The following is a 15,619-nucleotide window of genomic DNA, read 5'->3' as shown; positions in this document are numbered from 1 at the left end:
ATGGCTCTGGATACTAAGACATGGTCCATGGAGAGAAGCAGTTGCTACCTAAACACAGGCCACAGTCTGATCAACTGTGGTTGGGTCACCCGTGAGAGGGTGTATGATGTAGGAAGACCTGAAACACCCAGTGACTCCAGAATATGTCACTGATGATGTGTAGAGGTGCATCAGTAGATGTATATTCAAACTAAAACCATTCAGACTCTGTATAGTTGTTGTGAATAATAGGTCTGTTAGCTATTCGGTCTTTAAGTCTGATGTCATTTCCTGGTCCAAATGCTCCTAAATAAACAGCAATGGCAGAACATGTGACTATTACAGAAGATTACAACATAGCTTATCAACTGAACGCATTTTCTCTTCTCTTTCTCATCAGTAAAATCAGAGCTGAGTGTGTTTTTTTTTTTTTTTTTTTTTTTTTTTTTTGGATCGGTTAAAACAACAAGGGACACACCATCGCATTGATCATGTGACAGTTTGGACAACCGGATAGAGAAACTGTTTTTGCAGCAGACTGTAAACCTGTTTATTTCTCTTGTAAACTTGGACATTTTATCATGGGAGTCTATGGGGAGTGACTCACTGCTGGAGCCTCCAGTGGACATTAGAGGAACTGCATTTGTCTTTTTCAGCTTCATTCTTAAGGTTGATGATTGGTTCATTCAGCATCAGAAACCAGAGACCTTGATCATGTTGATGCTCTGGACTGAGGGTGTGATGTCATGTAATTTGACAATTGTAATATATATTACATTAACTTAGAGGAGAAAAAAGCCCTTTAAACCTATTTTAAAGCCCCCAGCTGCCCCACAGGCGTAACATCCGGCCTCTGAGTGGTTAGACTTGTTCTTGAGGGACGTTCACTGACTTTCAGCTCTCCCAGAGGCTGATTGGTTTTAGTATGATGCTGATTGTTTCTGACTGTGATTATGGTAATATTTATCATATAATGTTATAATTATATAACGATGGGGACATTGTGCAGAAATGTGTGTTGTTTCATGTTAGTTTAACCCTGAATTATAGTTATTATTTTTATAGTGTTTCTGTTCATATTTTACACTTTTACTTTTTTATTTGCTTCTTTTTCCAAATTTAAAAACTTGAGTTTGTTTGTTGTTGTGTACTTTGTGTGTTGGACTGTGTGTTTGTTGTCTGTGGTTAGCAGAAGCTCACAGCTCTGCAGTCCAGCATCCTGTTTGTGATGGAAAAACAAACACAGCTGTGGGTTTTGCACACAGAGGTGTTAGACTTAAAAACAGAACAAGAAACTATTACCAACTGCATTAAGTCCAATTACTCAAATTAGTGATTATATCATAGTTTGTGTGGCATCCTGATAGGTCACGTTATCAAAGGAAATTGAAGTTAATTTTACTTTTTTAAAATGTGACAGCAATTTAAATACTAAACGAAAAATATCTATTTTTGTGTGAAGATTTATACAGAAAGAGCAATATTATGAGCACTGATGTCCTGTGTGTGTGTGTGTGTGTGTGTGTGTGTGTGTGTGTGTGTGTGTGTGTGTGTGTGTGTTTTATTGTGCAGATCTAGCTGCAGTCGAGTCAGCAGTGAGAACTGAAGACGTCAGTTATGAACCAATCATCATCACAGAGACAAGAAGAAAGCCTCAGAGAGGAGAGGTACGGCTGCTCTTTGTCTCCATCATGGTTCACTTCTTTAAGCTACATGCTAACACGAGAATGCTAATGCACTGATGATGGTGAGCAGTTTTGCTAATTAAGTTCACCATGTTAGTAGCAAGCTAACATTTACTAATCAGCAAAACCCTAATTGTAATATTTGAAAGTTCTATTGTTATTATTTGGTTTCTTTAAGAAAGTCACACAAATTCTGGAAATTATCATTAACAAGCTGATTATTTTCAGAACACGGGTTAATAATCTGTACTTAGAAATAACAGGATGACAGTTGAGAATGGCTCAAAACTGATCTTTGAGAGAAAAACATGGTCCAGTGGAAACATGCTGCTTCAATCTAAAGGAATCAGTGATATTATGGAAATCAGAGGCTGATGGGATTCAGCAGTGTGCAGACTAAAGTTTACAATTAATTCAAACTACAGTGGGTGCAGAAAGTATTCAGACCCCTTTAAATTTTTTACTATTTGTTTCATTGCAGCCATTTGTTAAAATAAAATAAAAGTTCATTTTATTTCTCATTAATGTTCACTCAGCACCCCATCTTGACAGAAAAAAACAGAAATGTAGAAATGTTTGCAAATTTATTAAAAAAGAAAAACTGAAATATCACATGGTCATAAGTATTCAGACCCTTTGCTCAGTATTGAGTAGTATTCAGTATTGAGCTCGTACAGCCATGAGTCTTCTTGGAATGATGCAACAAGTTTTCCACACCTGGATTTGGGATCCTCTGCCATCCTTCCTTGCAGATCCTCTCCAGTTCCTCAGGTTGGATGGTGAACGTTGGTGGACAGACATTTTCAGGTCTCTCCAGAGATGCTCAGTTGGGTTTAGGTCAGGGCTCTGGCTGGGCCAGTCAAGAATGGTCACAGAGTTGTTCTGAAGCCACTCCTTTGTTATTTTAGCTGTGTGGTTACGGTCATTGTCTTGTTGGAAGGTGAACCTTCGACCCAGTCTGAGGTCCTGAGCACTCTGGAAGAGGTTTTCTTCCAGGATATCTCTGTGCTTGGCCGCATTCATCTTTCCTTCAATTGCAACCAGTCGTCCTGTCCCTGCAGCTGAAAAACACCCCCACAGCATGATGCTGCCACCACCATGTTTCACTGGTGGGATTGTATTGGGCAGGTGATGAGCAGTGCCTGGTTTTCTCCACACATAATGCTTAGAATTAACTCCAAAAAGTTCAAACTTTGTCTCATCAGACCAGAGAATCTTATTTCTCATAGTCTGGGAGTCCTTCATGATTTTTTTGGTAAATTCTATGCAGACTTTCATATGTCTGCACTGAGGAGAGGCTTCTGTTGGGCCACTCTGCCCTAAAGCCCCGACTGATGGAGGGCTGCAGTGATAGCTGACTTTGTGGAACTTTCTCCCATCTGCCTACTGCATCTCTGGAGCTCACCCACAGTGATCTTTGGATTCTTCTTTACCTCTCTTACCAAGGCTCTTCTCCCACGATTGCTCAGTTTGGCTGAACAGCCAGGAAGAGTTCTGGTCGTCCCAAACTTCTTCCATTTAAGGATTATTGAGGCCACTGTGCTCTGAGGAACCTCGAGTGCTGCAGAAATCCTTTTGTAACCTTGGTCAGATCTGTGCCACAATTCTGTCTCTGGGCTCCTTGGGCAGTTTCTTCGACCTCTTCTCATTTGCTCTGACTGCACTGTGAGCTGTGAGGTCTTATATAGACAGGTGTCTGCCTTTCCTAATCAAGTCCAATCAGTTTAATTAAACACAGCTGGACTCCAACGAAGGAGTAGAACCATCTCAAGGAGGATCAGAAGAAATGGACAGCATGTGAGTTAAATATGAGTGTCACAGCAAAGGGTCTGAATACTTATGACCATGTGATATTTCAGATTTTCTTTTTTAATAAATTTGCAAAAAATTTTACATTCCTGTTTTTTTCTGTCAAGATGGGAGCTGAGTGAACATTAATGAGAAATAAAATGAACTTTTTTGATTTGAGCAAATGGCTGCAATGAAACAAAGAGGGAAAAATTTAAAGGGGTCTGAATACTTTCTGTACCCACTGTATCTCATTCAATCACCGAAGCTGAAAAGTTGTTGAACTTGTTTGAAAGCAGTTCTGTTGGACAGGAAACACAATAAAACACTTTACTGACCTGCTAGTTTGTTACCACTGAATCAACGATTCAGTGGTAACAAACTAGCAGGTTAAAACCTCATCCTCACAGACCTCCTAAAATGAATACATATAAATAAGGACTAAACTATCTCAGCGATGTTGGGTTTAAATATGAAACTGTTTTCTTTGGTCCACATTACTGGCACAGACTCAGCCACAGGTCTCCATTCCATGGCTCAACTTTCAGGTGTGATGTGATGTTTGGCGGTGCCAAGAGAAGCCCAGATGTGTCTGGTTTTGGCACTCATATAAGTTGTTAGCAGGTTGAATGTGTTGTGAATATGAGATGTCTAAAGAAACAGGCTGAAGACACCAAATGTCCTTTAATGCACTGGAGCACGTTCTGCATGTGCAACCACAGCAGCTACTTCCTGTTGATTTGAGTCTGAAGCTGCTGAGACTTTTCACCACACAGAGCTCTGGTTTGGCCAGTTGCAGCGTTCATGTTGTGAGAACATGTTTGCTTGGTGCTCTGTGGTGAAGTGTGTCAGACTGCACTGAAAGAAGGTGGCATCTCTGTGGTCGTGTACCACCTTCTTCACACAAACATCTGCCAGTTCTGTGCAGTCGGTTGGTGTTTCTCAGCAGAGGTGCAAAGAGGAGGAAAAAAGTGTGAAAACCTTCTGCCTGTTGCAACAGCTGTAACTTAATCTCTGCATGATCAAAGTTAATAAATGTTTAGCTGCAGCTGTAGTGTTGTTGTATCACTGTGCTGTAATTTGTGTGTGTTTGGTTCTGCAGAGAGTCACACAACCGTAATCTACTCAGCAGTGAGAAATGAAGACATCCTTTATGGACAAATAGCCATCACACCAAAGAGGAAAAGAGGTACACCTGCTCTTTGTTTTTAACTTCACACAGAGGCGTGGTTCCAGTCTTTGTGCTAAGCTAAGCTAACCACATCATGACTCACGATAACAAAATTATTGTTGCGTTATTCCTTTAAAGTATAAAATAAACTCAGGAAGGAAATATAAATATAAATCTTACACTGTTGGAAAGCCTGTTTGGCACAGCCCACAGACTGAACTCTGCTGCTACACCCACAAATTCATTTTTCTTACAAATGTGGCTCCATTTAAGGGGAAATAAGCAGACTCTCCAATAGTATATGATTTATTGCCAAGAAGCATTGTTACAACAAAGAATCAGCTAAAAACAAATTTCCTCACTCTGGGGTACAGAGTCGAGGAAGGTCAAAGGGGGTTAAACTCAGGTATTTAGAAAATCCCTGAGTACATCATTGTCTCGGGCCTGGAAAACTGCAGGGTGGTGGTGTGTTGAATGCTGTTTTCAATTTGTCTCCCTCTCCGGACCAAGTGGTAGGTCCATTGCAAAGTCCATATTTATAAAGATGACAGTTCCCTGCAGATTCAGTCCCCCTGATTCAGGCAATACACGAAGATGGTTTCACGATCCCTGCTGTCAGAGACTCCTGAGTATGCTTCTCCAGGAACTCCTGCTCTGAGCTGCATTGTCAACTGGTGGGCAGGGGTGCCCCCAGGGGGGGTAGTTACTGGACTCTGTCTTTGCTGAATACCATTTGTAGGTCGTGGTATTCCGTAGGCAGTGACTGAGGTGAGGTTTAAAGGGTGTAGAGGTATTTTAAATTGCTTTGCCAGCTCTCCATCTGGGAGACTCTGTTCTGCCCAGAGTCCAGTAGAGCCTGGAGCGGCAAAGAGTCCTGATTAACACATATAGGAAAGGCCTGACCATTCCTTTCTTAGACTCGGGGGAAGCCAATAACAATGTGTCTGATAGTTTAAGACACATTAAGTGGCTGACATAAATCTGCTGTTTTTGTGTTGCTGTTGTTGTGTTGCTATTGCTGTGTTGGAGTATGGATGCATTCTTTTGCACAGAACTGCAGTTTTTGACTCAAGAGAAGCTTTTTGGTGACCACAGATAACATCTCATCATCTACAGTTCATAACTACCTGTGGTGTACCACAAGGTTCAATTTCAGGTCCTTTATAGATATGTATATATACAGTTAACTGGATCAAATTTAATACACCCACACCTCAGTTCACTGCTACACCACCGCTGAGCACACAGTACTCTCTGAAGAGACGGAGAAAGAGAACTCTCTTCTGCCAGGAGGGAAAAACAGTCGTACTAATCAGTGTGATATTTGTTTAGCTAGGCCCATCAATTCATCCATTTTTTTATCTGTTTATTCAGTTCAGCCATGCTGGAGCTGGAGGTCACCACTCTATCACAGGGTGTTTTGCTGGACATGAAATGTGGCTAAATCTTGCACAGGAAGCTGGAACTGAATGTAGTAGATGCAAATGTTTCAGCTCTGTGTGTTCAAGTTTGACTCTTGGGAATTTCAAGAAGCAGCGCCACAGTAGAGTGGGTGGAAGTGGAAGTTCTGTGGTTTGTATCTGAAGTGGTTCCCAGTAAAATCTGAACTGTGTGATGCAGAGAGGTGCAGATTGGAGGTCTTGATTGAACTCCAAAGCTTGTAATCATGTTTGAACTGTGTGTGTTTGTGTTCAGCCTTTAAACCAGAGCCAGACATCGTCTACTCTTCACTGAAGTATCCACCAGTCCAACCACTGACGTCCAGCTGCTGCTCTCAGACCAGCACCTCAGACCAGAGACCATCCACATGTTAAAAATATTTTTACATTTTAATTATTTTTCTCACTTCTTCAGACTCATATCATTAAAAAAACTCAGATATTATTTTTTTGAGCTTAAAAGTGTATTTTCATGCTAAATTAGCCACAACAATCTAAATATATTCATACTGTTTCATAAATGTTATTTATGGTTGTTGGCTTTTGCCCCCCATGGTAGAGATCAGATTTCTCTGCCAGATTAATAAACTTGTGTCCTCATTTGTTTTCCCCGTGTGGTTCTGTGGCTTTCACTGAGGTGTTAGATGGAAAATTTGACTTATTCCGGTTTGGTTGTGGTTAACCGACGCACACCTCATTTCACTGCAGAAAGCAAAGAATAAGCTTTAAACCACAAGAGCTGCAACATTCAGTGAATGCAAACTGCACAGAAAAGCTTCTGTGCTGAGTGTGTGTGAAGAGTTTAGAGGGCTTCACACAGAAACCAGAAAATTTAATTTTCCGTAGTTAAATGTTATAAGAATCAAAAAATTATTCTCTGGTAGCAGCTGACACTTGTCTGCTGGTCAGATGAAGCAGAACAACCTCAACCAGTAAACTCGGACGTCAGACAATGATCACACTTACTTTACAGCTAAAATTCCCAGGCGGGTGTAAACCTGGTTCTGTCAGTAAACGATCATGGTGGGAAACATTCATAGCTCCAAACCCAGACTTCGACATGAAAACAGAGAGCTGAAATGTTTTAGTGGAGAGACTACAAATTCATGAACATGTCATTCAGATTGGTTCATATCTCGTGATCCAGCATAGAAGAGTCCCATCTCTGGGTTTAAATTGCTTTAAAATTTGAAATGATCCTGAAACACGCTCGACATCTGCTGCCATCTACTGGTGAAACTGTGAAGCTACAGTAGAGCAGATGTTCTTTAAATAACTGCAGTTTCATGGTACAGTGTGGAAATTCCACCACTAGATGTCAGTAGATGGCCGTCAATTCAATTGAATACTGTTGAATTCTGTTTACCTACTCCTCATTTCATGTGTCAAGATATTGAATAGAATAGAATAGAATAGAATAGAATAGAATAGAATGCCTTTGTTGCCCTTATAACGTAAATACAGAGACCCCCTCCCCTGCTCTTACCGGAGTCCTTGGTCCGATCTCCGCGTAGCAGAGTGCGGCCTGCTAGCTGCACGCTAGCATCGGGAATGTGGGGGTTTAGCCAGGTCTCGGTGATAATCATTACACAGCAGTCACGAACATAGCGATTTACAGCCAGCTCTAACTCTAGGTTGTCCGTTTTATTTACCATGGACCTGGCGTTGGAGAGATACAGGCTCGGCAGAGGAGGCCTGTGTGGTTGGCATTTCAGCTTCAGCATAAAGCCGGACCTGCAGCCCCGCTTCTGCTTCCTCTCCCTCCGCCGTCGGCGGCGCCTTCCAGACCCGATAACAATCCACGGAGCCCCCGGCGGTCTCGCTATAGCGTCTGGGATGTTATGAGTGTAGTGAAAATCACTCGATACTGATATCTTGTGCCGGTAGCCAATGTCCACAAGATCCTGGCGTGTGTAGCAGTTGTTTGCAGAGACAAATGCACCAAAACTAACAAATATGAAATACAAAAAGTACAAAAAAGAGCCAGAACAAACAGACTCAGGAACAGTTTCTTCGCCAGAGCAATCACCACCCTGAACTCACACACTCACCCACTGTAACTGTGCAACACCCACATCTCTGTGCAATATTATATTATTCATACTGAACAATATCTATCACTCCTATATTGTGTAATATCCAGTTGTGGTGGCCACATATATGCACATTTCACACCAGAATGCCCCAAGCTCTTATTGCGAAGAGAGAGACCGGAATAGATCTGGAAAAGGCGGGAGAGAGAGGCCTGGAATAAAAGGGCTTGACTTCTCCTTTTGCAGGCAGTTATATTTTGAGTTCTAGCTTGTTGTGAGTTTACCGCCAATAAAGCTGAGACTACATACCTGCTCGTGTCTCCTTCCACCGACTCCTACATTGGTGACCCCGACTAAAGAACATGTCTGCTGACGACAGCTCAACGGCCGCTGTTTCCTCACCAGCCGCCGCCGTTTCCTCACCAGCCGCCGCCATTTCTCCCGCTATTTTTGCGGCCACGGTCAAGCTCCCGGAGTTCTGGCAGCACGATCCAGAGCCTTGGTTCCAGCATGTGGAGGCCCAGTTTCACCTCCGCGGGATCACCTCAGACGACACCAAGTATTACCATGTCGTCGCGGCGCTGGACTCTGCTTCTACCCGCTGGCTGATGGGACTGCTCTGGAACCCGCCGCCTGCTAACAAGTATGGAGCGCTGAAGGAGAACCTGCTGCGGATTTATCAGCTTTCAGACGAAGAGCGGGCTGATCGCCTGTTGTCCCTGAATGGCTTGGGAGATGGTAAACCCTCCGAGCTGATGGAGCACATGCTGGCTCTGCTCGGCCCGGGCGACGCTTCGTTTCTCTTTACGCATCTGTTCCTGCGCCAGCTCCCCCCTCCCGTACGCACCGCGCTAGCCAGCTCCGCTCTGATACGGGCCAAGGATTACCGCGGGCTAGCTGAAGAGGCGGACAAGATTTTGCTGGCATCCAGGCATTCCGGTGTGCATGCACTTTTACCGAGTGCGGCTCTACAAGGGACGGAGACTAGAGAAGCTGGTGCTGTGGCCGCCGTCGCAGAGCGCCGGAGGAAGGAGAGCGTGCTCTGCTTCTATCATCGCCGGTTCGGAGTGAAGGTGAAGCGCTGCATTCCGCCGTGTACCTTCCAGCACCAGGGAAACGAGAGGGCCGGTGCTCACTAGCAGCTGTGTGCGCTGGCAGCTCGGACAAGCTGCTCTTCATTGAGGACACTGCTTCGGGACGCCGTCTGCTTGTGGACTCGGGTGCTCAGCGTAGCATCATGCCGGCTTCAGCTGCGGACGCCTTTGGACAATGTCACGGACCCCTGCTGGACGCGGCGAACGGTACCCCCATTCGCACATATGGAATGAGGTTGGTGACTGTGTGTTTCAAGGGACGTCAGTTTAACTGGGACTTTGTGATAGCGTCTGTGTCAGTACCTATACTCGGCGCTGATTTCTTGTGTGCTTTCAGGTTGTTGGTCGATGTAGCTAATAGGTGCTTGATAGATGCTGTGTCTTTTGATACCTACCCCTGTACACTTGGTAGTCCTGGCCCCCTGCCCCTCGCTAACATGCTTGCCACAGGTGATGAGTACCAGCGTTTGCTTGCCGAGTTTCCCACCCTCACGGTTCCCACCTTCTCTGCAGCCGTAGCTAAACATGGTGTGGAGCATTACATTACCACTGTGGGTCCGCCGGTTTTTGCGCGTGCACGCCGTCTCGATGCCGCGAAGTTAGCGATAGCCAGGGAGGAGTTTGCAAACATGGAGCGCCTTGGTATTGTGCGCCGCTCAAACAGCCCGTGGGCGTCCCCGTTGCACATGGTCCCTAAAGCTGACGGTGGGTGGCGCCCTTGTGGGGATTTTAGGTGCCTTAATAATGCGACGACTAATGACAGGTACCTGGTTCCCCACATTCAAGATTTTTCGGTTCATCTTGCGGGGGCAACTATTTTTTCAAAGGTGGATTTGGTGAGGGGATACCATCAGGTTCCTGTCCATCCGCGTGATGTGCCCAAGACCGCGGTTATCACTCCTTTTGGCCTTTTCGAGTTTTTGCGAATGCCCTTCGGTCTGAAGGGCGCGGCACAGATGTTTCAGCGCCTCATGGACTCCGTTTTGCGTGGTATGCCATTTTTGTTCGTCTAGCTGGATGACATACTGGTTGCCAGCCCTTCCGCCGCGGAGCATTCAGTGCACCTCCGCCAGTTGTTTGAGCGTCTCAGTGAGCACGGTTTGATTGTGAATCCAGCTAAATGCCAGTTCGGTCTGCCGGCCATAGAGTTTTTGGGACACCTCGTTTCGCCCCAAGGGGCGTTTCCCCTGCCCGCTAAGGTGGAGGCGGTTTCTGCTTTTCCGCGCCCTTCCTCAGTGAAGCCCCTGCAGGAGTTTTTGGGGATGGTGAACTTTTATAACCGTTTCATCCCCCGGGCTGCTCACCTCATGCACCCTCTGTACAATGCACTTAAGGGCAAGAAAGGCAACCAAGAGATAGAGTGGACACCTGAGCGGGTGCAGGCACTTGACAGTGCCAAAGCTGCTCTTGCCAACGCTGCCCTGCTGGCCCACCCGTCTCCCGAGGCGCCTGTTGCCCTTACTACCGATGCCTCCGATTTTGCAGTCGGGGCCGTGTGCGAACAATGGGTGGGTGGTGCTTGGCAGCCCCTCGCCTTTTTTAGCAGGAAGTTTCGGGATGCGGAAAGAAAGTACAGTACGTTTGACAGGGAGCTCCTTGCCCTTTTTCTCGCGACGCGTCATTTCCGGTTCCTGCTTGAGGGCCGTGACTTTACCGCTTTTGTAGACCACAAACCTCTCACATTTGCCATGGCAAAGGTTTCAGAACCATGGACTGCACGGCAGCAACGGCAGCTTTCTGCTATTTCAGAGTTTACCACTGACATTCAGCACGTCGCCGGCAAGTGTAATCGGGTGGCTGACTGTCTGTCCAGGGCGCAGGTTAGTTCTGTGCATTTGGGAGTGGACTACTCTGCCATGGCTGCCGACCAACTTACGGATACGGAGATTCAGGCTTTTAAGGTGGCCGAGTCCAGTTTGCGTTTGGAAGATGTCTCATTTCAGGATAGTGGCGTAACCCTACTTTGCGACGTCTCATTGGGCAGGCCTCGCCCCTTGGTTCCTGCTTGCTGGCGTCGGCGGGTTTTTGAGGCAGTTCATTCTCTTTCGCACCCAGGAGTTAAAGCCTCAGTTAAGTTGGTGGGGGGCCAAGTTTGTGTGGCCCGGCCTCCGGAAAGAGGTCAGGGCGTGGGCTTCCTCATGTGTTGCTTGTCAGCGCGCCAAAGTGCAACGACACACCAAATCCCCTCTGGAGCACTTTCCCATACCCCAGAGAAGGTTCGAACATGTCCATGTAGACCTGGTAGGTCCATTTCCCCCTTCCCGGGGTTTCACCCATCTCCTGACAATGGTGGACAGGACGACTCGGTGGCCTGAAGCAGTTCCTTTGGCGTCAACCACCTCAGCAGATGTTGCTCGTGCGTTCCTCTCCTCCTGGGTATCTCGGTTTGGCGTACCGCTTGACTTGACATCTGACAGGGGTCCTCAGTTCACGTCTGAGCTGTGGACTGCTGTGGCGGAGAACCTTGGCGTCAGACTCCATCGCACTACCGCGTACCACCCGCAGGCCAATGGCCTTTGCGAGAGGTTCCACCGTACCATGAAGGCTGCCTTACGGGCTGCGCTGGTGGACAGCAGCTGGGTTGACCGCCTTCCTTGGGTCCTGCTGGGCCTGCGTGCGACACCTAAGGAGGACCTGCAGTCTTCTTCAGCTGAGCTGGTCCTGGGCCAGCCTTTGAGGGTTCCAGGGGAATTCCTTCCTGGTGCATCTGCTTCGGGGGCCGACAAAAGGAGCGGGCCGGTTTTCCCGGGGAATGATAGGTTTTTGGCCCCAGTAGCGGCGCATCACTGCCTTCCACAGTCATATGTGCCAAAGGACCTGATGTCTGCCAAGTACATTTTTATCCGCCATGACGCGCACCGTTCTCCACTTCGACCTCCTTATGATGGTCCATTCCGTGTGCTAGAGGTGGGACCTAAGGATTTTTTGGTTGAGCTGGGAGGTAGTCAGGAGTGGGTTTTCGGTGGATCGCCTTAAGCCTGCTCACATGTTTCCGGATGGTCCTATTGAGTTGGCCCAACCTCCGCGCCGCGGTCGTCCTCCCGTTTCTATGCCTCACTCGGAGGACCTGCCCCCAGCTGCTGTTTTTTCCCCTGCGAGGGGGCAGTCTCGCCGTAGTCGGGGCTATGCCCCTCCCTCGTTTTCACCACCTGTGGTTGCCATGCACAGCCGTAGCGGCCGCCTTGTTAAACCCCCTAGGAGATACTCTTGATGTGGTATTTTATTTTTGCTATGTTGAGTTGAAAATGGTTGCTGTTTTTATTATTGTATTGTTTGCCATTCTGTGTGTTCAGGGGGGGCCTGTGTGGTGGCCACATATATGCACATTTCACACCAGAATGCCCCAAGCTCTTATTGCGAAGAGAGAGACCGGAATAGATCTGGAAAAGGCGGGAGAGAGAGGCCTGGAATAAAAGGGCTTGACTTCTCCTTTTGCAGGCAGTTATATTTTGAGTTCTAGCTTGTTGTGAGTTTACCGCCAATAAAGCTGAGACTACATACCTGCTCGTGTCTCCTTCCACCGACTCCTACACAGTATTCATTCACTAGTGCAATATTCATTCACCAAGTGCAATATTCATCATCTTCATTATTATATGTATACACGCATTTACTTTCTTACAATGTACAGATGCACCAATGTAGGTATGTATGTATATATTTTTATACATTCTATTTTTTGTATATTTTACACATTGTTTATTTTCTGTATATCTCTCGATCATATTGATTATACTAGATTATAATATTTTTATAATATTTTTATTTTAGAGAGTTTGATTTTCTGTTACATGGCACTGAACAGGAGTGGCCCTCCAATCTCATTGTACATCCTGTATAATGACAATAAAGGCATTCTATTCTATTCTATTCTATTCTATTCTATTCTATTCTATTGTCATTATACAGGATGTACAATGAGATTGGAGGGCCACTCCTGTTCAGTGTCATGTAGTAGAAAGTCAAACATTATAAAATATAAATTAGAACTTCTAAAAATATACAAAAAATAAAACAGTATGTATAAAATATACAGAAAATAAGAATGTTTAAAAATATATATGTTGTAAAAAATAAAATAAGTGTATACATATAATAATGAAGTAATAATGAATGATAATAATGAATGGTGTGTTTTGCACATGGTGAATGAATATTGCACTAGTGAATGAATGAATTACCTGTCATAAAGCAGGCAACTTCAGCACCACTGTTTTCATACCCCACAGACTGGAGCAGCCCAAAATCAAACCACCAACCTTCCAGTTAGTAGATGAGCTACTCTACCAACGCTGCCTCCACCTATTGCAATATGGAATAATTCTTCAGTTTATATATTAACCTGATGAAAAACCACACAAGTACTCGCAGTCTGTTTTACCACTATTGTGAACACATATTTAAGTGAAGGTAATGTTGATACAATGTAGCCATTTTATTCGGAGAGGTCTTAGCTCTTGCTGCAATGTGCTTTTTATTTTTCTTTGTTACATTAATAACATGAGGAACTGATGAGGGCTTGTATTCATTTACACTCAAATATCTCCCTCTTGTGGTCATGGTGTGCTCAGTCAGTGTGCTCTGCACAGCAATACATGTAATATTCCGGTTTGACCTCATGGTGGCACTGTTGTCACCATCATCCATCACTCTATCATCTGACTATTCAAGACCTTGTGTAGTACCAGTCAAAAGTTTGGACACACCTCCACATTAAATGTTTCCTGGGGTTAGGGGAGTGTTGAAGCTGTTGACCATAGTGTCAGCATGAGATGAGCTCCAGGTGATGGTTGTGTGAAGCTTTATCACGTACGAGGCGGGTGTGACTCCTCTCCCTGGCCCTCTCCTCGGTTGCTCTGCCTTTTGACGGTCTCTTACTTTCATCTCATTCTTGATCTGTTCTTAGAAGTACCTTGCCCTTTGTGCCGTCAGCCCAGTCCCCTCGCTATGGTTTCTGCCCCTCTGTGGATCCCTGGGGCCCTGCCACCGTCGATCTGCAGGGGGCCTCAGGGGGTTGGGCCTTCCCCGGTTCTGGGGGTGGGATTGCGGGGGTGAGGAGTTGGTGGGTAGGTGGGTGTCTCTGCCTTTGCCCTCTGTTCTCCACCGGGATCGGATTAGCCTCACTTGTCACTCTTCTTTTAATGCACAGCACTAGCTTAGCACACACACATAAGATTCATAATAATTTTTTATGTGGAGCACTACATATCTCACTGCAGGTGTTGGTAGCAGGCTGGACTGGTAGTGGGAGGTCACATAGAGGGTCAGGCCATCTACAGGAATGTGGATTGTCCCCCCTGCTTCAATCTTCCCTACTTCAGCTGCCATCCATTTTAACACATCTCACCAGTCACTTTACATGGGTAGGTGGGGCTCACACTTAAAAAGAAATAAAATTCCAATCAGGCAATTAGAAAATGCATAAATTATAATAATTTATAGACTCTCCCTAAACAGGAAATTGGGGAATATATTTAAAACATAAATACATAGACTCCATATATTATGTATGACAAAGAAATGAAAAATAAATAAAAAATATTATTTACATATGAATAATAATAATTTAATTTAATATTTGGTAGGAGTTGAGTGGCAGGTGGGCTGATAAGTGATGAGGTTCGAGGGGGATTTTGCGGTGTCTTCAGCCCCCTGCATCTCTCTTTCCTCCCCCCGGCTGTTTCGCGCCTCTCCCCGGTGCTGGTGGGGTCCGGTACTTGTCCCTCCGGGGGGGTCATGTTAATAGTGTGGGGACTCCATGGGGTGGGGTGGGTGTGATATGGGCATTGGGGGTCGTGCTGGTGGGGGATGTGTGGGTCCCTCTCACCTTTCCCTTCCCCCTACCCTGCACTGTGCATACACATTTGGTCCGTGCTCGCTGTCTGCCCTGTGGTTCTGGTGCACTGCCTCTGTGCCTGGTTCTCTGGGGCTGGGTGGGAGCCCTTTGCTCTGTCGGGGGGGGGGGGTCAGTGGCGGTGGGGGGGCTCGGGCGGGCGTCCTGTGGGCCAGGTTGTCCTGAGCTGCTGGGGCTGTGCCTGGGTTCCTGGATTGTACTGGCTGGTGTCCTTCCTGGGCTTTGGGTCTGTTCATCGTCCCTTGGCTCATGTGGTGCTTTGGGCTTCTTTTCTGGGTGTCCGTGCTGCCTGGGCAGGACTGGGCTGTGCTCTCAGCCTCTGTTGGTCTTGGCAAGGGCCCCAGGCGCTGGTAGAGACCTTACTGCATGTTTCTGTCTTGGCACAGGTGTTTCCCCTGCTTCTCTGCTTTTGATGCAGGTTGCAGACACTTGGGTTCTTGTTGCCATCCTGTGTTGTGATGTTTGGATTAACCACACTGCCTGGTTTTGTTTCTGGTACTCTCTTTGTCCTTGTTTAGGGGTCTGGATGCTGGCGTTCCCTGAGGTGCTTTTATTCTTGGTTACCTTTTTGTGAAC

Source organism: Archocentrus centrarchus, unplaced genomic scaffold, assembly GCF_007364275.1.
Source record: "Archocentrus centrarchus isolate MPI-CPG fArcCen1 unplaced genomic scaffold, fArcCen1 scaffold_33_ctg1, whole genome shotgun sequence".
NCBI lineage: Eukaryota > Metazoa > Chordata > Actinopteri > Cichliformes > Cichlidae > Archocentrus > Archocentrus centrarchus.
This window is presented reverse-complemented; position numbering follows the sequence as displayed.